General features: G+C 36.5%; 1 long non-coding RNA gene across 1 annotated transcript; it reads right to left on the minus strand.

Moving 5' to 3' along the window:
* Positions 1-4,832: 4,832 nt before the first annotated feature.
* On the minus strand, positions 4,833-6,510 carry LOC128233048 (uncharacterized). The gene is made up of 3 exons (XR_008260603.1): positions 6,387-6,510; positions 5,808-6,309; positions 4,833-5,504 (listed from the first exon to the last, which is right to left on the minus strand). It is a non-coding gene; the product is annotated as an uncharacterized LOC128233048 (long non-coding RNA).
* Positions 6,511-13,731: the final 7,221 nt, after the last annotated feature.

Below are 13,731 nucleotides of genomic sequence, written 5' to 3' on the forward strand. Positions count from 1 at the left end.
AAAAGCAGTCTAGATATTGTCACGGCCTTAAGGTAGTTGACCTTGAATTCGTTGTCGTTAAAAAGACGCGGATTTTTTTAACACATTGGATGTAACGTGATTGTTCTACAACACTTACCTGTCAGTAAGCGTTTTAGCCACTTCGCTGTCTTTTTCAACAGTGTTAATCTCTTTAAAAGTATCCATCGATCATTTTCATCACCGATGTTAATATGTCGGACTCTGTTTCTACGTTGTTCCGAAGCAGTTTTCCGCTTACTTGCAGTGTTTGGCCATTTGGGAAGCCACGACGTGTGTATGTTTAGCATGTGAAGTCAAGCGATGAGAAATGATAAATTTACCGACTCTAATTTTAAACTAATTTGGACTTAATGGGTAGATAAACCCAGTATTTTCAAAAACTGCGAAATTTTAATGTGTTGTAAGCGATGTTATACATCAAAATTATGTAAGTGTTTTGACAATATCCTTTTTTTTTCTTGCATTTGTTACCTCACTCCCTTGTCGAAGTGATGCAGTAACAAATACCTCATTAATATGTCCAAACTATATGTTTACCAGGGAGAATTTAGAGAAAAAAATACAGTATTATAGTACTAAGCGATAGCCATGCTGACTTCTAGGGAGATGTTTCTCTAGCGTTGACAATTGACAAGACAGATTGAGCGACAAGATCAAATAAGCAGTTCTGTAATGCTTGTAAACTCTATATGTCTTTCAACAAGCAAGATGGAAAAATATTTAATTTGTTTAGAATATGGTGTTGTTTTGCTCGCTACGAGTTCATATTCTTTCATATTAATGACGTTAAAAGCAAAACATGAAGCGAAATTGTCTCTTAACGTATGGAATGCTATGCTAAGAGCAGTGAAAATCAGATCAAGAAATCGACAACACAATACTATTTGCTTTACTCCCATTTATCAAAGGTAGTGGTTAATTCAAATTCGTAGTCGTCAAGATTATAGAAACATTTATAAAAGTGAACAGTGAAGGGTCTCGTATTCGTTTGAAGAGTATATTAAAGAAAGTCAACAAATGTACATGTACGTCGAAAATCACATATGTATAGCTAACCGCATACATTTAGTTTTTGTGATCAATTCCTAAAGAGAAAGTTATTGACTTTGACTTTCCTAACGCATTCCAACAATATCAAAAGCATGAGGTGAAATAGATTCCATTCACATAAATTGCAAATTTTCAAACAAGGCTTAAACATTTCATGACTTTAAGTTACGACAACTTAAATCTTTTCATATTGAGAAAACCCCATTAAAGAACATTTTGTACGGTTATAGATAACTAATCATACTATTTAAGTATTAACAATTACAAGCTAGTATTTCAATCACTTAAACATTATTATTAAAACCATCGAATTGAGAAAGTATATATAAATGAGGTTAAGACATTGCAGAGACGAGTCGTTGCCTTATGTAGTTGGCCCCAGTTCTCATAGCGTCTTAACTCCGCTCGCTGTTGTCAGTCTCTCTGTCCAATTATTACACGCCGGCCTGATCTATAGAGATATACTAAAAAGTTATTTGATTAATAGTTATAATCAAACTGTATATGTAGAAGAAGGCCAAGATACAAAGACGATGGCAACTTGGTTATATTTCGCACGCTGAGCATTTATATATGGACCTACGTTAATTTCTCCCCGAAATTACATTGCAAGGTACACAAAAGGTGTTGTGATCTAGTGAGAACTTGCAAAAAATCAATGTTTTTATTCTTATCGTTTTAGAAAAACACATCGGTTTCTAAATTATATAAAACAAATTATTTTTCTGAAACATTATCCGCTTGAAGATTAATTTTCATAAACTTCTATTGAAATAGAGACAATAATTGTTTGAAATACGTTTAATATTAAGATGATGACGAACAGTCAATCGTGTTAAAGGTCACATGTCCGCTGTAATGCAATTATCCTGTTCTTCGTATTTTATTGTTGTTGTAAAAACGCTATTTTGTATTCGATACGAAGCTCACGATATTAATTACTACCCACTGCTATCCCCGGATGGGTTTGCGAAGTCTTGCCAATATTCCCATCACATATAACGGCGGGAATAATAGTTCTCAATATCAGATTAATTGCCCTACAAGCCGTGTCAAAACGGACAATAAAAATATACGTTCTCTTTCGTTATTGATTTTGCTCCTGCTCTTAATCGTTTAGTTGCATTTCATTTATATCATGCCAGATATTCTTTGTATTCTTCTATTCATTTCAACATATCAGTCTGTTAAAATCGAATCGAATCCGGCTTTAATACTAATTGTCATGCGCTATCAGATTAGATATTCAAACAGACACGCAATATTTCTTTTAAAGACAATCTCAAATCTATTAAGTCAATTCCCCCGTTGTGTAATTGTTCTTTGGAAAACGCACGAGATTAAGAACACTTGGATTGATGAACAAATTAATGTTCTGACTGGTCATACACATGTAGATGAACATCATTTTCTTAATTAAATATCTTCTTTAAAGTTGTTTTCATTTTTTTTCAATTCATGAACTTTCTCTGAATATTTATCATAATATCATTGTACAGATACAGAGAATTGCTCTGGTATTTGACTTGCTTCTCATAAAGTTCTTTCTTTAAGCTTCGTAATAAATGCTCGATTTGATGTCAAAAGCGATCAGACATATAATTATTACAGAAACATATAAAGGCGATCATGTCAACAACGATCATTAGATTACTCCACGCCCATGATATTGAGTGTAAGGGATTACCAAAGACATTCTATATCATGCAAATGTTCAAAGGAAGTCCCGCGGCAAAACGTATGACAGAAAGACTTTAGATAGGTCAAGGATTCAGAGAACAATATCAATTACAATTCAGTTCCTTGTTTGAAGATACACTATACAGTAATTTCATTCAAGTGTGTTCAATGTGTGGATTTGTCAATCTCGTGAGGTCCATGTGTGGCTTAATAAGATAGAAGTTGATATTATATAAATACAGTGAGTTAAAATTAGTCTTCAAATGAATAACTATGTAACACATGTGTAGTAATGATACAAGTTCTGCTATTTGTAATGAGGATGATGATGTTAGTGGTTTACCATATAGATACAAATGAGGTTATAAGGAAAATAATGTATATCGGCAGAACTGCTCCCCCAACCTCCACTCAAAATGGCTTTGATGCCATGAGCCCATGACTTGTACTTATTTACTGGTTACTAAACTCTAATTTTATGACTCGTTCTTTAAACATAAGCGTACTTCTTTATTACGTCAATGTTCCGTTAAGTTGTTCTGAAACTGTTATACCGTAAGTTTTCCTAAACTAAAACAATCAAACCTCACCTTTCCTTTACACAATTTATTTTTGGCATATATTTTGTTCAAAATGTTTGGAATATTTGGTGAGGTTCCATTATAAGTTTAAGTATATTCAATTCGACACATAAACTAAATTAGTATTACATTGTTCAATACAATGATCTTAAGGAGCTTACGGGGGATGAGGCCCGACATCAAAGAACTGGGGGAAAAGCTCAGAAACATTAAGCGAAAACACACCTGATAAGCGTTGATGTAGTTGTTATCATGTAATATTTTAGGTTAAAGTCTATTCTATCCTAATTGCAGTTATGACTACTTCACTAACAAATCATCGCTCGCCTGTCGCCAAATGACGTCATTGCCAAAACGGTCGGTCCAGAAAGTTTGCGCGTGACTCGTTTCGACCAGATCAACACGTGTTTAAGACTCCGCCCGCGGGACAACAACTCGTTTAATCACGGATCATGTCATCGCGTTTAACAAATCAGAATTGTGAAAACACTATGACTTAACTATAGACAGTGTTGTAAGTAAAGGGCTGAGCTTGTGAGTTTTTGGCGGATCCGTGGTCTAGTGGTAACACACTTGACTGTCCATCGAGGTGCTTTTTGATAACAATTCTAATTAAATTTGGCTTAAATTTTTCGGACATGACACTTTCACATATTGCAAATGATGTATGGTTAACTCAAACACGTCTAAACATGGTGATAATTAATAGTTTTTCCGAGGGGCAAAGTTCACAATGCTTTAAATAGTAGTGTTCAGCGTAATTATACAGAACATTAATAGCGCCCTATACGTATTGCCATTATAGTGCAAATTTCCTCAATGCGGTATCTTCTCGGAAAAACTGACGTTTGTTGACAGTTTTTTTATTTGTTAAAGTCACATATTGCTATCATCTTGATCTAATGTTTAGTTTAAATGAATATTCTTGAATGGCTAAATATATTTAGGTTCGCTCAAAATCGTCCTCGGATATTATTCGTAAAACATTTTACGGGTTTTCGACTGAATGAAACGGAAAATCGCAAATTCTCATTGACTCTTCAACTCCCTTCAATTTGAAATAAATGCAAACTATTTTTATTGAACGTTCTGTTTGGATTCTTCTAGCCAACATTTGCACTGTGAGAAACCCTTAACATGTCGCCGATGTAGAAACATGTTATGCTCGTCCCTCCACTTTCATTGTAGTATTCAAGTCGTACAATGGATTGGTTTAAATGTCTGTGTTACGAGGCAGGTGAACCTCTGGTTTTATTTGAAGTTGGTTTGAGTTATATTTTAATTCTAAAATATTGCAGCAATATGCAAATTTCACGCGTTGAAGATTTCGAAAAAGTCCTGTTTTTTGTACCCCCGGACGGTTTCTTGGAACGCTTCTCATGTCTATGACATGTTTATAATTGCAAGGGGAATTCAATTTCAATTGTTCATTGCGCAAATGTGTTGGTATCAAGTTAAGTGTCAGATGCAGTATGAAAGGGGAGTGGAGGTAAGCGGGTACGTCGGAAGCCATTTTACACGAGCTTGTAAATTTTCAAATTAATCTAAATTATCACCACCGATACATTAAATATGGCTACAGATTATAACAGCCAACCTACAACTCCATACACTGGACGATTTGCACCCTTACAAGACGATTTCCAGGAAGCAAAAGGGCGAAAACGTGCACGACGTTTCACCAGTACCCCACCCACAGACACTCTCAGAGGATCTCAGCAAGGTACTGATAAATACTACAAGGCATGGCTTCCACTTGGTGACTTTAATAAACTTGATAATGATGACAAACTCTCATCGATATATGATGTATTATCTTCACATCTAGCACCACTCAAAATACGTGTTGATACTATTGAGGCCCGTACGTTTCTAGAATCGGCACGTCAGGATGTCACAGATAAACGTTTACGTGCGCTAGAATGCAGGTCTATTGACATCGATGTAAAACTTAGATCATGCAATCTGTTGTTTGCTGGGCTGGAGGAGCGTGAACATGAAGATACAACGGAGGTTATACGTTCCGTGCTCTTCGACAAGCTCCGGTTGGCCTCCGACTCATTCTCCATACGTCACGCGACGCGAATAGGTAGACGCCGACTCATTCGTGGTAAGGTCATCCATAGGTCCATCCTGGTCACCTTCTCAGACCGCTTCCAAGTAGGCCATATTCTAAAAAAGGCAAACAAGCTTAGAAATACAAATATCAGTATAAATAGAGACTACCCTGCCTAAATATCAAACGCAAGGCGCGAGCTATGGCCTAAATATATGAAGGCAAAAAGAAACCTTGGGCCAGACCGTGTTAAACTTCGATACCCAGCGGCAATAGAAATCGACGAAATGGTGACAGAAGACAAATTTCCTGACTGGCATATTATTATCAACAGGCCAAGAGACAGTGATATTCACCATGCTGTTGAATCTACTGTTAAAATAAACATTATCTTCATGGCCGAACAAGCTAACACAAACCTTAAAGCAAATCCAAAAGTTCAGGAGCCGAGGCCCCCACACCGCCTGCTGCCTGATATGGAGACAGAAAATACGCAGCCGTCCGACATAGATGACTCTGAAACCGAATGTAGCTACGCCTCGGTTATGGCTAATCGTCAAACATTGGCCCAGCAAGCACAGACCCCACAAACAGTAACCTGTGCACAATGGAAGCCGCGCCCAGGCTCCACGTCACGTCCCACTCCGGAAAGCGGGGGAAAGAAGTGTGACCAATAGTGCTCCCCCGTCGGTGACCAACGCCCACGCCGTCCCGCCGGTGACAGACGCCCGTGCGACCCCGCCGGTGACCAATGCGTCTGTGGCTCCGCCTGTTACCGAAGTCCCAGCGGCCCCGCCTATCAACAACGTCCCTGCGGCTCCACTTGTGACAAACGCCCCAGGAGGTCCGAATAGCACGTCAAAGGCCTAGGACTGGCCGGGGAGGGTCCCTGTGCCAGACAACAAGTGTTACTTTGACAACCTGAAATTTGGGACATTGAATGTTTGTGGACTAAAGCAAAGAATGCAATACGAAGAAATAGAAAAAAACCAACTTACCCTACAAATAAATCCTTAGCTCCATCAGTCGCCGATGACCAAATTTACAACCAAATTATTCGTTCATTCACTAAAATATTCCCATTCATGCATCCGCACTAAACTCACGCAGAAAACGACAAACAAATACATCTACACTGGCGGTACGCTTTGTTTACTCATCTGTCGTTTAATATTTACTGTAACCTTGTCCGCTATGTATAATTCATTCTTAACCCAAATTTCTAGTAGTGTATATATCTTATCCATAATGAACAAGAACACTCCCAACCTCGCCCAGCAATGTCTTGCCAATAAAGTAGATATCTATTACACTAAATATTAATTGATACTTAACCTTGAAACGTATTTGTCTCCATATTGAATTTCAGTGTCGTTATGATATGTATAAATTGACTATATCTGTAGTATGATTGATATTACCAAATATATGATTACCTTCACTTGTGTAACATGCAAATCTGATAATACTATCACTATGTATAACATTGTACTTGCCAATGATATGTTTTCACGAAAAATTATATAGCCAGACAGAGCCCCTGGTGTTTTATACCGCGGTCTAAACAACGTAGTTGACACGGTGTGATTATGCCCCATTTTGTAGACGGGATAAAACAACAGTGGCCCTGCTAAGCTTTTATACATGTTCATGTATATATGATTCTTGTATTTCGTACTATTAATCAGTTATTTCGAATTTCAGTACCCGATTACCAATATTTTAACATGCGTTTTTTTATATATCCTATTCATGTTGTTGCATACATTGTAACCTGAATTAGTAAATAAAACGAGTTTTGAGTTTGAGTTGAGTGGACAATAAAAACGAACACAAACCACAAACTATTGTTATGGTAAAGAACAGGGAAAGCACCAGCAATCAATACCTTAGTGTGGTATTGTTAAATGTCATAAGGATATAAACAAATAGGATATAAACAAGACAAGACCCAAAACAACACAACGTATGTATTTAAATATAGAAATATCGTTTTTCCGATGAAATAGATATACTCGACAGGGTATGGCATCAAGTACTTATCTTAAAACGCCACGAATATGGACTTTCAGGCGACGTTCTAAGATGGATACTATCTTCTGAACATGTCTCAAAGAGTCTCCATATGTACATCACCCTCTAAATTCAAGCTAATCTCAGCTGAAGTTCCAAAGGGTTTTGTTTAAGGCCCATATCTGTTTCTATTACATTACATACATTACATACACGATATTGCTGCCACAACCGCGAGCACAAACAGGTTTTTTATGATCGCTCTGTCGCCGTATGTTTAACTTACTTAAGACTGATGGAGACTGTTGTCAGGATATGTATTATACAGGATAATACATAGTAAAGCCCTTGGGCAATTATTCTTCATACTGGGGCAATTATCAACAAAACGCTATGTTCAAGCATGCATTACTCTATAATTAATCACCGAGGTAGCGTATAAAGCATCTAAAAACCTGTTGTTCACAGTAAAATCATTTCTTTGCAAGATGTAAACAGTATAGTAGTTACAATTGATGTACAAGCCTACATGAAAATGCTGCAGTTGTTGCCATGACTGGGTAAATTTCTTGCATTTCAGACCTTTCTTGCATTCACGCTGCACAATTTTGAGTGATAACTTGATAAAAAGTCGTTGATAATTCAGTGAATGTTTGAGACAAAAGGCTGATTTGTGTTTTCTATCAGACTGACAGTCTTCCAAATTCACGCTGCGAGGCTGCGAGACTGCCAGACTGCTAGACTGCTATCCTAACGCCGCCAGGCTGCCAGACTGCTACGTCACACTGCCAACTTCACGGGGTATCGCTGGATCGTTTTGCAGTTTTAAGGGTTCTTTTTCGAAAACTGTACAACTATCTAAGGATATTGAGGCGTATTCAAAATCTTCCTTCCAATATACCTAGTAAAAGGAAATATACATTACATCAGTGTCGCCAGAAAAACTGTGTATATGTATCAAAGTAGAGTCTTTAGTGATCATTTCAATTCCATTTTAAAAGCACTACTTGAAACTTGAGTGATTAATTGACGCACCACTTCTTATTTCTTTGATTGTGTGGTTTATGACAAAGTGTATTATGGTATTTCAATAAAGCGCAATCAAATATATAAGTAAGCAAGACTTTTAATTAAAATTGAAAATAAATAATCGTAAAAACGAGATTTTTTGGGGAACTACATGACGTCAATAGTAAATATTGCGGTTTATTACGTCAGTAAATAACGCGCTTTTAGTGAAATGTACAAAAGTGCTTTTTCTACGTTAATTTTTGTACAAATTGATAATTTTAGATATCAAGAAAAAATATCAATCATGTTTTTCGGTCCGAATCCAAAAAGCCGACCCTCTAGCACGCTGCGCGACCGGTAGCTCGGTTACCGGCTTACGCGCTTGCCCTCGTTTCGGATTTTTTTATTCGTACTGGAAACGCCTGATATATACTTATTATCTGCAATATTTACAAAAGTAGTCTGAAAGTTTGTGACGCAGTTGTATAAAAATAATGTTTTGTTAAAAAAAACATGCATTTTCTGAGCTGTGAGAAATCTGATTTTAACGTGCATGAAAATCCGGCTTCGATCACAGGAGCTGTGATATGTATGTTCGAAATGTGTGATAAATTATATCCTATTTTTTCCAGCTGTGAAGAATAGGATTCTACTTCCTACGTTTAGTTTACGCCGCCACTAGTCTATATGGACGTCAGCTCAAGTAAGAATAAAAATCATCTTGTCTTAAGCCCTTTATATTCTGTAAGTATGTATCACCATAAAGTGATCCTTTACAAAGAATGTCAAATGCTGCCATAGGGGTCAAATCCCATCCCGCCCCAGAGGTAAAACGTTTTGTACGGACTTGTGTATGGAAATATTCTTGTCTGAAACTGCATTTTCCATACCCTTTGTAGTGGTCTTTTACCGACACTCCCAAAATTAAGCTCGGATCTCTTTGATTCTCGTGTGGAAATTCAGACGCCCTGTGCATTAAAGAAATGATGGAAATAAGTAATAAGCTGGTTCCTGAATTTTATCAATATTTTCCAATGATGTTTTTTGGCTACTTATTTGCTATAATGGGGAAAAGAATGAATACAGACACGGGAGTGTGTCAATTCCGGCCATCTCCGCAACATTATTTGAAAAACTCGGCCATCGTATTTATTCTATTTTTACTGTTCTTTTTTAACAAATCATAACAATATTGTGTCATATGAAGTAACAGCTTATATTGTTTGTAAATAAATGAAATATAGGTATTTGTTTTTTTAAAAGTCATCAATATTTCGGGCACATTCTGTGAAAAAAAACAGCCATCGGATGTAATATTTATAGTTCTATTGTGTGTTTGTTTATTGATCATAATAATATTGGTATGTTGTAAAAGAGCAAACTATGTACTTAGTAGGTAAATAAAAAAGATCGAAATTAAAACATTATTACAACTCTAAAGTTATAACTAGGGATTTATGACTATAGTTTGCAAAATATGCACATACTAAGTATGGAAAACTATTTGGATTGTGATATCTTCTCAATAAGTAGTTCATAGACAGACTTACTGAAAAAAGTACTTACAGCGTTTTCAACGGCTGAATTTCATGCAAGCAGTGAATACAGCAGTGCCAATAGAGCTTTTGATTAAAGATAGTTCTGTTCCGAGCTTGCCTGATATGAGAAAAACATATTATTATATTACGTACAATTTATTAAAGTATGATATTTTAACATTGCAATTTAACCTCAGTAAACCCGTGAAATGACTACGTCCATTCAATATGCGCCCCCGCAAACTTTTCGCGAACCCAATATACGACTACTATTATTACGACTGCTACTACTGCTTCATTATCATAATTATTGTATATTATTACTATCATTTATATTTTTTTATAATAACATGATTGTTATCACATTTATCAAACAGCAATATTATCGTCAAATCAATAAATGAATGCGATTCTCTTTTGTTCCTCCATTTTGGTCTAACAGAATAGAATGAGAATGAGCCTATTTTCCCCAGACCTGTGAAGAATATGATCTGGGAATAATACGGTCCCACAACGCTATGTACCAGGGCTCCTGGCTGTTTTCAGAGAAACACGCCACGTTATTGCTTCTTAAAACATTCTTATTTGATTCAATCTCCATTCAACCTGCCATGAACCCAAACCACTTTATTCTAACCAATAACTCTACTAGCCGGAAATAAGCACACGTCAGTTTTCGTAGACGACAAGACAGCGTCCTTTTGAACGCGCAAAGTGTATAAAAAGGTCATGTTAACGATGTTTATTGGCATGCTTGGAAAGCAACTCGACCTTAACTACAACGCAACAAAAATAATGAATCAGACAACATCTTAATTGTGTGTTTCAAGTTTTACATTTGGATCTGTTACTTGCAGGTTTTATACGCTTAGGAAACACAGTAGAGAAACTGGATATGTGCTAATGACGCTAAATATTAGACAAAGACTTTTAACCATACAATGAGTTTTAATGGTAAATTGTAAACTGAACTAGTTTAAGTAAGGTAATTTTATTAATTCCATCAGATCAGCCATAACAGAATTTTGCCATAAAATCCTTGCGATCCACGAGGTTTCCAAGGCCGCGGTCTTCTCTCGCCGACCTATAAACCCTAGACCACCGTGTGACTTCATAAACGACTTTCTATTATATTAACCATAAACTTGATACAGACGGTACTTTACGTGGTTCAACGGGCGTAAAATGATCAATGGAAATAATTAATCGTAACATATCATAAAGTAATAAGTATTTCATCTCGGGAAGCTCTTTGAATTTTTAATTGCAAAAACGTCTTTTAAACTACATTTTTACGCTAGCGATATATAAGATGGATGTTGAGAAGGTGACGAAGTTCGTGGTTGGAAAACTATGACTGTCCACACAATGCTTTGGTAAGCTAATTTACCCTGTAAATATGGAAAACTATGACTGTCCATACAATGCTTTGGTAAGCTAATTTACCCTGTAAATATGGAAAACTATGACTGTCCACACGATGCTTTGGTAAGCTAATTTACCCTGTAAATATGGAAAACTATGACTGTCCACACAATGCTTTGGTAAGCTAATTTACCCTGTAAATATGGAAAACTATGACTGTCCACACAATGCTTTGGTAAGCTAATTTACCCTGTAAATATGGAAAACTATGACTGTCCACACAATGCTTTGGTAAGCTAATTTACCCTGTAACTATGGAAAACTATGACTGTCCACACAATGCTTTGGCAAGCTAATTTACCCTGTAACTATGGAAAACTATGACTGTCCACACAATGCTTTGGTAAGCTAATTTACCCTGTAAATATGGAAAACTATGACTGTCCACACGATGCTTTGGTAAGCTAATTTACCCTGTAACTATGGAAAACTATGACTGTCCACACGATGCTTTGGTAAGCTAATTTACCCTGTAAATATGGAAAACTATGACTGTCCACACAATGCTTTGGTAAGCTAATTTACCCTGTAAATATGGAAAACTATGACTGTCCACACAATGCTTTGGAAAGCTAATTTACCCTGTAACTATGGAAAACTATGACTGTCCACACAATGCTTTGGAAAGCTAATTTACCCTGTAACTATGGAAAACTATGACTGTCCACACAATGCTTTGGTAAGCTAATTTACCCTGTAACTATGGAAAACTATGACTGTCCACACGATGCTTTGGTAAGCTAATTTACCCTGTAAATATGGAAAACTATGGTCAGCTAATTTACCCTGTAACTATGGAAAACTATGACTGTCCACACAATGCTTTGGTAAGCAAATTTACCCTGTAACTATGGAAAACTATGACTGTCCACACAATGCTTTGGCAAGCTAATTTACCCTGTAACTATGGAAAACTATGACTGTCCCCCACAATGCTTTGGTAAGCTAATTTACCCTGTAACTATGGAAAACTATGACTGTCCACACGATGCTTTGGTAAGCTAATTTACCCTGTAAATATGGAAAACTATGGTCAGCTAATTTACCCTGTAACTATGGAAAACTATGACTGTCCACACAATGCTTTGGTAAGCAAATTTACCCTGTAACTATGGAAAACTATGACTGTCCACACAATGCTTTGGCAAGCTAATTTACCCTGTAACTATGGAAAACTATGACTGTCCCCCACAATGCTTTGGCAAGCTAATTTACCCTGTAAATATGGAAAACTATGACTGTCCCCCACAATGCTTTGGCAAGCTAATTTACCCTGTAAATATGGAAAACAATGACTGTCCCCCACAATGCTTTGGCAAGCTAATTTACCCTGTAAATATGGAAAACTATAACTGTCCCCCACAATGCTTTGGCAAGCTAATTTACCCTGTAAATATGGAAAACTATAACTGTCCCCCACAATGCTTTGGCAAGCTAATTTACCCTGTAAATATGGAAAACTATGACTGTCCCCCACAATGCTTTGGCAAGCTAATTTACCCTGTAAATATGGAAAACTATAACTGTCCCCCACAATGCTTTGGCAAGCTATTTTACCCTGTAAATATTGAATCTTAAGAAATTATTCAATACTATTTTTAACACATTCATATTTTAAGCAGTTAAACATAGCTGATAATCTCGTTATAATCTCATTTTCATTAAAGTCGTTGACAGTGTTGGGCTATATCATTTTCGATTCCACGATCCCACTCTTTAATGTAACACATATTCTTAGTGATTGAAGCACCATTTAATACATACCATTATTAGTTAAAGACACGTATGTGATCCATATGCCTGTAAAAAAGCTCATTGGGTATGTTAATTATCTGATTACTCGGCGTGTAGTTTTCATCGAAAATATATGACAATTGCCAATTCCCAAGGAATACTCAATTAAGGAATGAATTGTGGAATGATGTCATAACTGGTGTGTTAACGCAGTTTGGCTGGTTAAAATGTGTAGAGTCTAACTCCTCGCTTACTTTGACCAGCCCAACAACGTTCATATCCCCGATAATGACAACAATCCTTCAATTCATTACTACTATTTACACCAATACAATAGTTATCGAAATATTATCAACCGTTATATTTACATTTACTTCATAAAGTAGCATTTTATTATAGACATTCGTTCCCGAAAAATGATTATCAATTCACCCGCGAGATTATCACGGCACGTGTAGGCGATTGTGACATAATTGCCCGACGACGACGAGAACGTGCACCATGACGTCATGTTCATAATATAAATATGGCTGACATATATCTGGCAGACAAAACTATAAACAAGCAAAGCTTTTAAGGGATTAAACTATCGTTGCAAGGAAATTGAAATTCGTTTAATTAG

Source organism: Mya arenaria, chromosome 4, assembly GCF_026914265.1.
Source record: "Mya arenaria isolate MELC-2E11 chromosome 4, ASM2691426v1".
NCBI classification, from domain to species: domain Eukaryota; kingdom Metazoa; phylum Mollusca; class Bivalvia; order Myida; family Myidae; genus Mya; species Mya arenaria.